Source organism: Petaurus breviceps, unplaced genomic scaffold (genome assembly GCF_028583685.1).
Source record: "Petaurus breviceps papuanus isolate PSGF00001 unplaced genomic scaffold, PetGlider_PUasm1.0 582, whole genome shotgun sequence".
Taxonomy (NCBI): domain Eukaryota; kingdom Metazoa; phylum Chordata; class Mammalia; order Diprotodontia; family Petauridae; genus Petaurus; species Petaurus breviceps.
This window is the reverse complement of record NW_027186390.1, coordinates 7,184,449-7,196,999: the sequence shown is the minus strand read 5'-3', so window position 1 is coordinate 7,196,999 and position 12,551 is coordinate 7,184,449.

The window sequence follows — 12,551 nt, the reverse complement described above, 5'->3', positions numbered from 1 at the left end:
TGAGGTGGAATAGAAAATGGCAAACCACTCCAGCATCTTTGCCAAAAAACTCCAAATGAGCTAATGAAGAGTTGGATATGGCTCAAATAACTGCACAACAGGGGCAATCACTGGGGTTTAAGAACAATCCTTTTTCTGGGGACTGGGGGCCATCTTCAAACTAGTATCCACTTGAATATAAATGAATTTTTCTCCCTTATGACCTGTAACCTGGCTATTTCCTACCTCTTATCCACCTTACCACACCTACCAAACTTTCCTTAGACTGCTTATCCACTCACTCAGAGGTTAGAGTCAATAAGCTTACAATTACTATCCATCAATAATTGCATTGACACTAGATTATATTCAACCAATAATTGTATTTTTTCTAATTGTTTTAAGTTGTGTTATCTCTCTCCCCAGTTTACAGACTCCTTAAAAGCAGGAAATGGGTCACACACCTTTTGATATATTCACTGCAGGGCCTAATAGAATGTTGAATCCATAATAGTTGGCCAATACATACGTGCTGAAATGAATCTTTAAAATATGCCACTTCCTCTGTGTGATTTTAATTTTCTGCCCTTGAATATTTCTGTTTGAAATCATTAAGTATGTAGGGTATATTGTTGAAATTGGTTTATGCTTAACTTGAAATTCATTTGTTAGAGGGACTAATTGTGTATAGGATATGTTGGTTGTGGTTCAGAATAGTGTGGCCCCTTAAAAAGTCAGGTTGTTGAATCATTCACTGACAGTTAGAGGAAGAGGTTAATTGGAAACAAGTGAGACAAAATGACATCCTATGCCTCCATTATAAAAGACAGGGGAGACAAGTAAAGGGAGAGAAGGCTGTTTTAGATTCCTCTAGATAAAGGTGACCCAAGATGATCAGAGAAGAGCTGTGTTCTTTTAGAAAGAAAGACAAGATGGCACTGAGCAGAGATAGCCTTCCCTTCTATGGGTGGTTGGCAGCCCAGCCCAGCAACCAGAAAGAATCAATTAGATGAAATGAAGATCTCGTGGAACTTAGTAAGTAGGGGAGTGATGCTAATAAAATTTTTAAGCATTGCCATTTTAACTATTTAAATCAGCTGGGAACTGAGAAAGGGAAGAGTGAAACAATCAAATTGAGAGGATAAAGTACATGCTTTTAACAGTTAAAACTTTTTGAGTTTTTTCTCTTTGCTATATTTGGTATTGTTTGTTGTTGACAATTTTCCTGTTATAAATAAATATTTATTATTTGTTAATATAAATAGTAGTTCAGTTTTCTGTGATGTTTTTAGATTCTCAGTCCTGAGGCTGACTGGATCTAAAATATGCCCATTGTATAAGTCAAACAAAAGACCCCACCAATCACGTTTCGGTGATGATTAAGGGCCGACTCAGGACCAACATTTTAAAGTCATTTTTATGAATGTCACAAAGTGGCAATTTCTTGAATGCATATATACACTTTATCTTCTGAACATCACTAGTTCAATTACTTCAGCTTTTTTCTTTTTGTGAATTAATGATTCCTATGGTTAATCATTAAGTTTTTCTACTGCTAACTTTACTATAATATTACTCTTGCTAAGTTACTTTTTTTTTTTTTACTAAATTACTTTTAGTACAACTAAGAACTACAGTAGGGCTTTCATAGAGTGAATTGTTCCTAATTATATTTGGTGGGCAGTACTTTCTTTTGTAGAGATATGTTTACTTATGCCAATCTACCAAATTTTCCATTTTTATACCATTATATCAATCTATTCTTGATGGAATTTGTGATCCTGGAATAGGGATAAGAGTAGGTGAGCTATAAATACTGGAAATACAATTTTGCTATTTTTAGCAAAGATAATATAGTTCTTCAAAGGGAATATATTTTATATCAGTGTGAGGAACAATACTTATCTTTGGGAAGTGAACAGATGGTTAAAAAGATGACTCTTGAGACTAGAATTTGGATATCTGGACAATGGCTTAAAATAAAGGAGAGGATAAGATCCTGTCTAGGAATAAAGTACACCTAACACCTGACCTGGTAAGAACATATTTGCTTGGAGTTTAGTGAATTTAAAGGAATTAGAGAAAGGCTTAAAATTGAAAAGGGGCAGGGTGAGAAAAGTGACTGTGTATATGTATTTACATATACACATATATATACACACATATATATGTATGTGTATATATATATATGTATGTATGTATATATCCACTAAGCTAGGTACCATAGAGAATTTCTTCAGTGTAAAGGAAGAAAATACTAGCAGAGACACACAAAAGTTCACAAGAGACAAAAGCAGAGAAAAAAGCCAGTAATAAAATCCATGGTTCTAAATAGCTCCACATAAATGTACAATATATGGGCAATAAAATAAACAAGAGATCCTAATGAAAAAGTAAAAAATTAGACCTCAAAGCTATCACTGAGACTTGGTAGAAGGAGAATCCATGACAGTATGATAAGTAAATGAGAAAGAAGGAGAGGGTAGCATCATGCATTAAGAAGACAAATACCTATGAGGAAATTCAAGAACCAGAGGGGGAAAGCATGGTAGGCAGAACATTGGTAAAGATCACTGTAGTAATTTGTTCATCAGATTATGCTTCAGATGACTTGGGACATAAGGGAAAAATAGATGATATCAAGTGGAGGAAAATTTGAATTATCTGTACATCTGCTGGAGCTCTGCAAAAAACTCAAAACAAATCACTTTGAATTGTTTGTAGTCTCCTTGATTAATATTATGATCAGATAGCTTTACAGAGAATGGCAATATTAAGTGGCACATTATTAAGGGGCCAGACAACTCTTGACTGGCACAGTTAGATGGCACAGTGGATAGAGTTCTGGGTCTGGAGTCAGGAAGACTTCCTGAAATGCCAATCTGGCCTCAGACGCTCACTAGCAGTGTGACTCTGGGCAAGTCACTTAACCCTCTTTGCCTCAGTTTCCTCATCTGTAAAATGAACGGGAGAAGAAAATGGCAAGCTGTTTCAGTAATTTTGCCAATAAAACCTCAAATGGAATCAGGAACAGTCAGATATGACTGAAAGGACTGAACAACAGAAACTCTTGACTAGGTCTGAGTGGTTAAGATAAGTTTCAAGATCAATTGACTGATTGAGTTACCCCTTAGTACCACCCAAGAAATTGGTTTCAGTAACTAATGTTGACCCAAAGATTCTTGGGAGGTTGGATTTTTTGTCAGAGAAGTCACTCTTCTTTGTTGAACTATAAAAGGTAGTTAGAAGTTCAATATTGGCCTCTTTCCCCTGTTTTTGTCTTTTCCTTCATGACTTTCTCCTGGATTTTCCCTTCATTCTCTACCAAGAGTAGATAACTACATTTTGTGAAGTTCCAAGTTGCCTAAGAGGGTAATTCTTGGAATTTAAGTCTCTTGCCACCTTCTAACTTTCTGTTTCTTTAAAAAAAGTTTTAAAACATTTTTATTTAAAGTTTCGAGTTCCAAATTCTATCCTTCCATTCTCTCCCTGAGATGGAAAGCAATCAGATACAGATTATACATGTGCAATTATGTAAAACATTTCCATATTAGTCATTTTGTGCAAAAGACTCAAATAAAAGGGAAAAAGAAAGTGAAAATAGTATGCTTCAGTCTGTATTCAATCAATATTAATTCTTTCTCTGGAAACAGATTGTATGCTTCATCATTAGTCCTTTGGAGTTGTCTTAGATCATTGTATTGCTTGGAACAGTTAATTCAATCACAATTCTTCATTGAACAATATTTGCATAACGTCCTCCTGGTTCTATTCCCTTCACTATGCATCAGTTCATGTAAATCTTTCCAGGTTTTTCTGAAATCATCCTGCTTGTCATTTCTTATAGCACAATAATATTCCATTACAATCATATACCACATCTTGTTTAGCCATTTCCTGATTGATGGATATCCCTTTTATTTCCAAATCTTAGCCACCATTAAAAGAGCTTCTATAAATATTTTTCTACAAATAGGTCATTTTTCCTTTTTTTTGTTTGATGTCTTTGGGATATAGACCTAGAAGTGGTATTGCTGGATCAAAATATATAGTTGTATAGCCCTTTGGACATAGTTCCAAATTGCTCTCCAGAATGATTGGATCAATTCACAATTCCACCAATAGTACATTAGTGTCCCAGTTTCCCCACATACCCTACAACAGTCAACATTTTTTTTGTCAAATTAACCACTCTGATAGGTGTAATGTGGTACCTCAGAGTTGTTTTAATGTGTAGTTCTTTGATCAATAGTGATTTAGAGCATTTTTTTAAAAGCAATTGGGGTTAAGTAACTTGCTCAAGGTTACACGGCTAGAGCATTTTTAATATGACTATAGGTAGCTTTGATTTCTTAGTCTGAAAACTGCCTATTCATATCATTTGACCATTTATCAATTGAGGAATGACATTTTTTCTTCCAAAAATTTGACTCAGTTCTCCATAGATTTTAGAAGTGAAACCTTTATCAGAGATACTTATAACAAAATTTCCTTTTCTTCTTTCTTTATAACTTTGGTTGCATTGGTTTTGTTTGTGCAAAACCTTTTTAATTTTATATAATCAAAACTATCTATTTTACTTTTCATAATGCCCTCTATATCTTCTTTGGTCCTAAATTCTTCCTTTATCCATCAATCTGACAGATAAAAGATTCCAAGCTCTTTCAATTTGCTTATGGTATCACCTTTTATGTGTAAATCATGTACACATTTTGACCTTAGTTTGGTATACAATGTGTGATGTTGGTCTATGCCTAATTTCTGTCATAATGTTTTCCAGTTTATCTAGCAGTTTTTGTCAAATAATGAGTTTTTAATTCCAAAAGTTTGGATATTTGGGTTTATTATATACTAGATTACTATGGTCATGTACTATAATATAATTTGTACATAATCTATGCCACTGATCCACCACTCTATTTCTTAGCCAGTACCAGATTGTTTTGATAATTACCATTTTATAATACTGTTTGAAATCTGGTATAGCTAGACCACCTTATTCTTCATCTTTTTTCATTGATTCCCTTGATATCCTTGAGCTTTTGTTCTTTCAGACAAATTTTATTATCTTTTCAGTTTTATAAAAAATATTTTTTGATAGTTTGATTGGCGTGGCACTGAATTAACAGATTAATTTAGGTAGAATTGTCATTTTTATTATATTGGTTCAGCCTACCTATAAGCAATGAGTATTTTTCCAGTTGCTTAGATGTAACTTTATTTGTATGAAGTGTTTTATAGTTGTATTCATAACAGTTCCTGGGTTTGTCTTGGCAGGTAAACTCCCAAGTATTTTATATCATCGACAGTTATTTTAAATAGAATTTCTAATTCTATCTCTTGCTGCTGGACTTTGTTTGCAATATATAGAAATGCTTATCATTTATATCAGTTTATTTTATAACCTGCAACTTTGCTAACATTGTTAATAATTTCAAGTAGTTTTTCAGTTGGTTCTCTAGGATCTTTTAAGTATAACATCATATCATATGCAAAAAGTGATAGCTTTGTTTCCTCATTGCATATTTTAATTTTTCTTCTCTTATCACTATAGCTAATATTTCTAGAACAAAATTAAATAATAGAGGTTATAATGGGCATCCTTGCTTCACCCCGTATTGTACTGGGAAAGCTTCTAGCTTTTCCTCATTACAGATAATGCTTGCTGATGGCTTTAGACAAATGTTACTTACCATTTTAAGGTAAACTCCATTTATTCCTATGCTTTCTAGTGTTTTTTTTTTCTTCAATAGGAATGGGTGCTGTATTTTGTCAAAGGTTTTTCTACATCTAATGAGATAATCTTGTGATTTCTGATGGTTTTGTTATTGATATGGGTGATTATTCTGGTAGTTTTCTTAATATTTAGCCAGCATTGCATTCCTGGTATAAATCCCACCCAGTCATAGTGTATGATCCTTGAAATATTTGTATTATATGTTTATATATAATATAATAATATACAAATATAATATATTTGTATACATAACCTCTTTGCTAGTATTTTATTTAAAAGTTTTGTATCGATGTTCATTAAGGAAATTAGTCTATAATTTTCTTTCTCCTTTTTGACTCTTCCTGGTTTGGATAGTGGCACCATATTTGTAATAAAAGAACTTGGTAGAACTCCTTCTTCACCTATTTTTCCCAAATAGTTTATATAATACTGGGATTAATTGTTCTTCAAACTTTTGGTAGAATTCACTTATGAATACATCTGGTCCTGGGAATTTTTTTCTTAGGAAGTTCATCGATGACTGGTTCAACTTCTTTTTCTTAGCTTCTTCACCCCCATTGGGCAAAATAGCTCCTAACAATTTTTAGTTAATTTCTTCTTAATAGGTGGTGAATTCACCATTTTCATTTTTAATATGAGCAATTTGGTTTTCTTTTTTCCTTTTAAAAATCAATTAAACAATGATTTGTCTATTTTATTGTGTCTCCCCCCCCCCCCATAAAACCAGCTTTATTTATTGGTTCAAAAGTTTTCTTACTTTTGGTTTTATTAATCTCTTCTTTGATTTCCAAGATTTCCAATTTGGAATTTAATTGGAAATTTTTATTTTGTTTTTTTTTTTCAATGCATGCCCAATTCATTGATTTACTTTTTCTTTATTTTATTGATGCAAGCATTTAAGAACTGTTTTGGCTGAATCCCATATGTTGTGTTATTGTTGTAATTTTCTTTAATGAAATTGTTGATTGTTTCTACAATTTTTTCTTTGACCCACGTATTTTTAGGATTAGATTATTTTATTTCCAATTATTTTTTATTTCCATTGCCCATTATTGAATGTAATTTTTATTGCATTATGATCTGAAAAAGGATGCATTTACAATTTCTGCTTTTCTGCATTTGGTTGTAAGGTTTTTTTATGTCCTAATACAAGGTCATTTTTTTGTGTAGGTGTCATGTAGTACTGAGAAAAAGGTATATTCTTTTCTATTCCCATTCCATTTTCTCCAGAGATCTATCATATCTAACTTTTCCAGAATTTTATTCAACTCCTTAACTTCTTTCTTGTTTATTTTTTTGTTAGATTTTAGTTCTAAAAAGAGAAAGTTGAACTCTCCCTCTAATATAATTTTATTATCTATTTCTTCCTGTAACACATTCAACTTCTCTGTCAAAAATTTAGATGCTATACCATTTGGTGCATATATATTTAGCATTGAATTAACTTCATTGTCTATGGCACCTTTCAGCAAGATATAGTTTCCCTCTTTATTTTTTTTTAATTAGACCTATTTTTGCTTTTGCTTTGTATGAGATTATGATTACTACCCCTGCTTTCTTTGCTTCAGTTGAAGCATAATAGATTCTGCTGCAGTCCCTTACATTTACCTTGTGTGTATCTCTCTACTTCAAATGTGTTTCTTATAAACATTGTATTGTAGGATTCTGGTTTTAAATTCATTCTGCTATCCACTTCTGTTTTGTGGGTGAATTCATCCTATTCACATTTATAGCTTTGACAACTAACTTTGTATTTCCCTTCATGATGTTTTTCATTTATTCTTTCTCTCTTAATCCCTATCCCCCCTTTCACTCCTCACAAGAGTTTTACTTCTGACTACTGCCTTCCCCAATATACCCTCCTTTTGATCAGTCTCCCTTCCCTTTCTATTATCTCAGTTCCTTTTCACTTACTTATATGGTAAGATCAATTTCTATATCCAACTGAGTGTGTATGGTATTCCCCCTTTGAGCCAATTTTGATGAATGCAAGGTTTAAGCTTTGCCTGCCACCCCCCCCCCCATCTTCCCCTTCACTATAATAGCTTTCTCATGCCTTTTTTATGTGGAATAATTTACCCCATTCAATCTCCACCTTCCTTCTTTTTCCAGCATATTTTTTCTCACCCCTTTATTTTGTTTTTTCAGGTACCATTCCATCAAAGTCATCTTATTTCTACAACCTCTGTACATATACTCCTAATTGCTCTTATAGTGATAAAGTTGTTAAGAGTTACAAATATTATCTTGTCATATAGAAATACAAAAAGTTTAATCTTATTGAATTTCCTGTGTTTTCTCTTTCTTTTTTCTTTTTAAAACTTTCTTTATGTTTTCCCTTGAGTCTTGTATTTGGAGGTCAATTTTTTTTTAATTGAGCTTTGGTCTTTACATTAGAAATGCTTGAAAGTCCTCTATTTTGTTAAATGTCCATTTTTCTCCTGAAAGATTATGTTCAATTTTAATGGGTAGGTGATTCTTGGTTGTAATCCTAACTCCTTTGCCTTCTGGTATATTATATCCCAAGTCCTCTGGTTCTTTAATGGGAAGCTGCCAAATCCTGTGTAATCCTGACTGTAGCTCCACAATATATGAATTGTTTCTTTTTAGCTGTTTTCAATACTTTCTCTGATCTGTGAGCTCTGGAATTTGGTTATGTGCTTCCTGGGAGTTTTCATTTTGGGATCTCTTTCAGGCAATGATTGGTGGATTCTTTCAATTTCTATTTTGCCCTCTGGCTCTAATATATCAGGGCAATTTTCTTAGATAATTTCTTGAAAGATGTTGTCCAGCCTTTTTTTTAAATTAAAAAAATTATTTTTGATCATGGTGTTCAGGTAGTCCAATAATGCTTATATTATGTCTCTCCTGGATCTATTTTCTAGGTCAGTTGTTTTTCCAATGAGAAATTTCACATTTTCTTCTTCTTCTTTTTTTTTTTGCTTTTTTGCTTTTGTTTTTATCATATCTTGATGTCTCATAGAGTCATTAGTTTTTACTTGTACAATTCTAATTTTTAAGGAATTATTTTCCTCAGTGAAGAAACCTCCTTTTCCATTTTACCAATTCTGTTTTAGAGAGTTATTTTCCTCAGTAAATATTTGTAGATCTTTTCCCATTGACTTGACTCTTTTTTTTCATGATTCTCTTGTATTACTTTCATTTATTTCCCCAATTTTTCTTCTACTTCTCTAATTTGCTCTTTAAAATCCTTTTAAAGTCCTTTCAGTAATTCTTTTTGGGCCTGAAACCAAATTACATTTTTCTTTGAGGCTTCATATGTAGTCATTTTGACCCTATTGTCCCCTTCTAATTTTATGCCTTGAACCTCCCTTTCACCATAGTAACTCTTTGTAGACAAGAGAGTCTTTTTTTAAACTCATTTTTTTTCTGCCTTTCTTTGGTGACTTGGTGTTTTTATGTGAGAGCTGGGCTCTTGTCCCAAGTTTTTTTGTGTTGGGGCTCTGAATCTTTCTGCTGGCTTTCACTGGGTTTCAGGGCTTAGCTGCTTGATTTCTCTGGAGGACAGGTTTCCTTTCTGACTTAGACTGGGGTGTGAGGCCTCTCTCTGTTGGCCTCCTCTGAACGTGAGGTTTAGCTGCCAGCCTGCTCCACAGGTGGGGCCTTGCTACTGGGTTACTATGGTAATAGAGTCTTTCTGGTGGCTCGCCCTGTAGGAGAGATCTTGTTGCTGGTTTGCACCAGGGTTGGGGCCCTGCTGCTGGGTTGCTATGGAAACAAGGTTTCTTTGCAGGTAGGCCCCAGGAGTGTGGTCTTGCCATTGGCCAGCCCCAGAACAGGGCTTTACTACTGGTCAGCAGGGCCTAGCTGGTAACTCATGCTTGGGGTGGGGTTGGTGGGGTAGGACCTGAGCTGCACAGGTCATTTTCCTAAGGGTCTTCTGGTTTGCAGCAGGATGGGGCTTGCTGGTGGATTGCCTCAGGTTCAGAGCCCTGTTGCAGGTCCCCTACTGTGAGACTGGTTGCTGCTGCCACCACTTTTGGACTTCTCTCCCTTCCACCCCAGTGAGACAGATCTTTCCTGCCAAGCTGGCAAGCTGCCTTCTGGCTCCTAGAACAATCTGAGTTGTTTTTCTAGCTGTTTAGAAGGGCATCTGGGAGGGCATCAGAAGTTTCCTTCCTTTTGGCACTGGAATTCCCCCTTTCTGTTTCTTAATGAGCACAGATAGAAAATCAGAGTCAAGTTTCCTAGTCTAAGAGATAGGAGGGAGCATCTTCTGAGTAATGGTGGAGAATCAAGAGATTTTGCAAAACATGTGGTAAGTAGAAATGTGCTTGTCCATATCTTCTTACTTATCTGAGCATTCATGGACAGTGTTTGTGAACCCTAGCCTTCTCCTTAGAGGAATGGGGAAAGTTTCTAGGTAGCACGGTGTGGTAATCTAGTCTTCTTGTAAAGAAGAAAAATTTGTTAGGCTGTAGCAGCATCTGCCTTGAACTGGGGGAGTATGGGCATTAGACCTTTTAGGTAGGATTCTTAACCTCTTTTGTGTCATGGACCCCTCTAGTGATCATGTCTATGGACCTTTTCTCAGAAAAAGAATTTTAAATGCATAAAATAAAACATATAGAATTATAAAGAAAGCAAATCATATTGAAATACAGTTATCATTTTCTTTTAAAATTGGTAGACCTCAGGTTAAAAATCTTGTAGGAAGAAAAGGGAATATCCTGAACATTTCCCCCCCATTTTTTAAATACATAAGTTTATTTTTAGTTTCTAACATTCACTTCCATAAGATTTTGAGTTCTAAATTTTCTCCCCCTCCTTCTCCATCCCCCTCCCCAAGATGGCATCCATCAAAATTGGTTGTTGCCCAATTTTGCTGTTACAGTGTATACACAACATCTCTCTTTAGGGAAAGAAGAGGGCCACCGACCTGGTCCCCAAAGTTGTAAGAATAACAAAGGGACTAAAGCTATAACATAATTGGGGAGAGGATGAGATTAGGACCTTGCCAGAACCCTATGTTACTACAAATTATTTAGATAGTGCAGTTCCAAAGGAGAGAGTTGTTCATCTATCATCCCTAAATTATATTTGCTTTTGGTAGGGGATTGGGGAGCTTGCCCTAAAACCACAGGGTATTACTACATGTCTGTGAGAGTGGAATTTCAGTGGAATTGACGATTGTTCCACTGGTGACCACATGTTCACTCCTCTTCTAAAAAGAGCTTATTTGCTACTGTAAATGCTGAATTTTTTTCCTGTTAGCAGTTTTCTTGTGTTTTCTGTAGGGTAAAATAAAGGTTGCCATCTACCTAATATGCTTTTATTATTTTATTATTATGATTAAGGTATTTAGTATATAAATTAGTTATATAAAGTATATAAATTTATTATGTATAAATACATTAAATATTTGTATAGGGATACCATAGTTTTTACATTTGTAGAAACCTATGCAGCAACAATTCATTGATGACCCTGGGGGCTGGGGTACATCATCCTGCCTTCATAAAGGGCCATTCTAAACTGTAAACCCATACACATGGACTAAGTTAAAGCCTAGGGGAGCCTGACCTCCAAAGAAAGGGGCCAGGTTCTTTTGTTTCATCATCTGGATCTTTATGTTTTCCCCACTCCCAGGAAAATTACTTATAGCTTAGAGTAATTCCCCGACAAGAGGAATACAAAAGTACTCTGTGTACAATGTGTAGGACAGTTATTTATTCCCTTTATAAAGATGCATAATACACATAAGACCCATAAGCATAAATTAACAGAAAAATTTAAACAAGCACCAATAACTTATAACTATTATTATCGTCTCCCAGAATGATTTAAATCATCAACACATTACACATTTTATAGGGTTACTGAATAGGCATTTTACATTTCATCTTGGTTCTGTATTGTCCAAACAATTCCCTCTAGGTCCTTGTTTTCTGGTAAGTCATGCCAGGACTTGAACTCTTCTCTCTGTGGATGGCTGATTTATCTGATACACATATTCCACCAATCAGGGTCCAAAGATTTCTAGACCTCTTGAACTCACCAAATTACTTCCATGGCTGAATGCATCATCTCAGTATTGCTATTTGGTCACATATATTTAGGTAAAGAAATGTAAAGTAGACGAGGCAACCAGAAGTCCAAACTCAAGCTTGCCTATCCAAAGTTCAGTTCTGGTTTCCAGGTGGGAACAGTGGTCATGCTATCAGTATGGGAAAAGACCCTTGCCTATTAATCATGGTAAGTCCCAGGATTGCATGCTGTTACCTAGAGTGAAAGAGAGACTTATCAATTCTGTCTCCCCTTACCAGGATGAAGGTCAGACCTGACTTAGATCAGTGTGGTAATTTAAGATTTGAGATTAAAGTGAAACATAGACCATGAAATGAAAAGGAGATTTATTTAACCATAGAAGAGGAAGGACATTCAGAATGTGCAAAGGATCTTCAGCAAAGATATAACACATGAACAAAGATATAACATAGCTTCCCTGCCTATATTTTTCCCCACAATGGTTCATTGGTTAGAAGCCTTAGGGAGGAGCTGCTGACTATGCAAGCCCTGAATTTTTTTGTACCTAGGTCACCAGGAAGCTAGATCAGTGACCCATGTCTAAGTTCCCAGAGCCAATTAAGTTTCTGGGATGGTTTTGAAACCTTTTAAGGAAAAATTAGCCTCCCTTCATTGGTAAAATCTTAGCCTTTTTTGACAAAGTCCTAAAGGTCTTCTGGTGGACTTTCTACCAATCAGATAGCTGCTACTAGACAACACTGAATTCAGGGATATGGGAGGTGTAGAATAGTCAATAATGGAAGAGGAGAAGAAAAATTAAAACATAAAAAGATAGGAACTCCCCCCC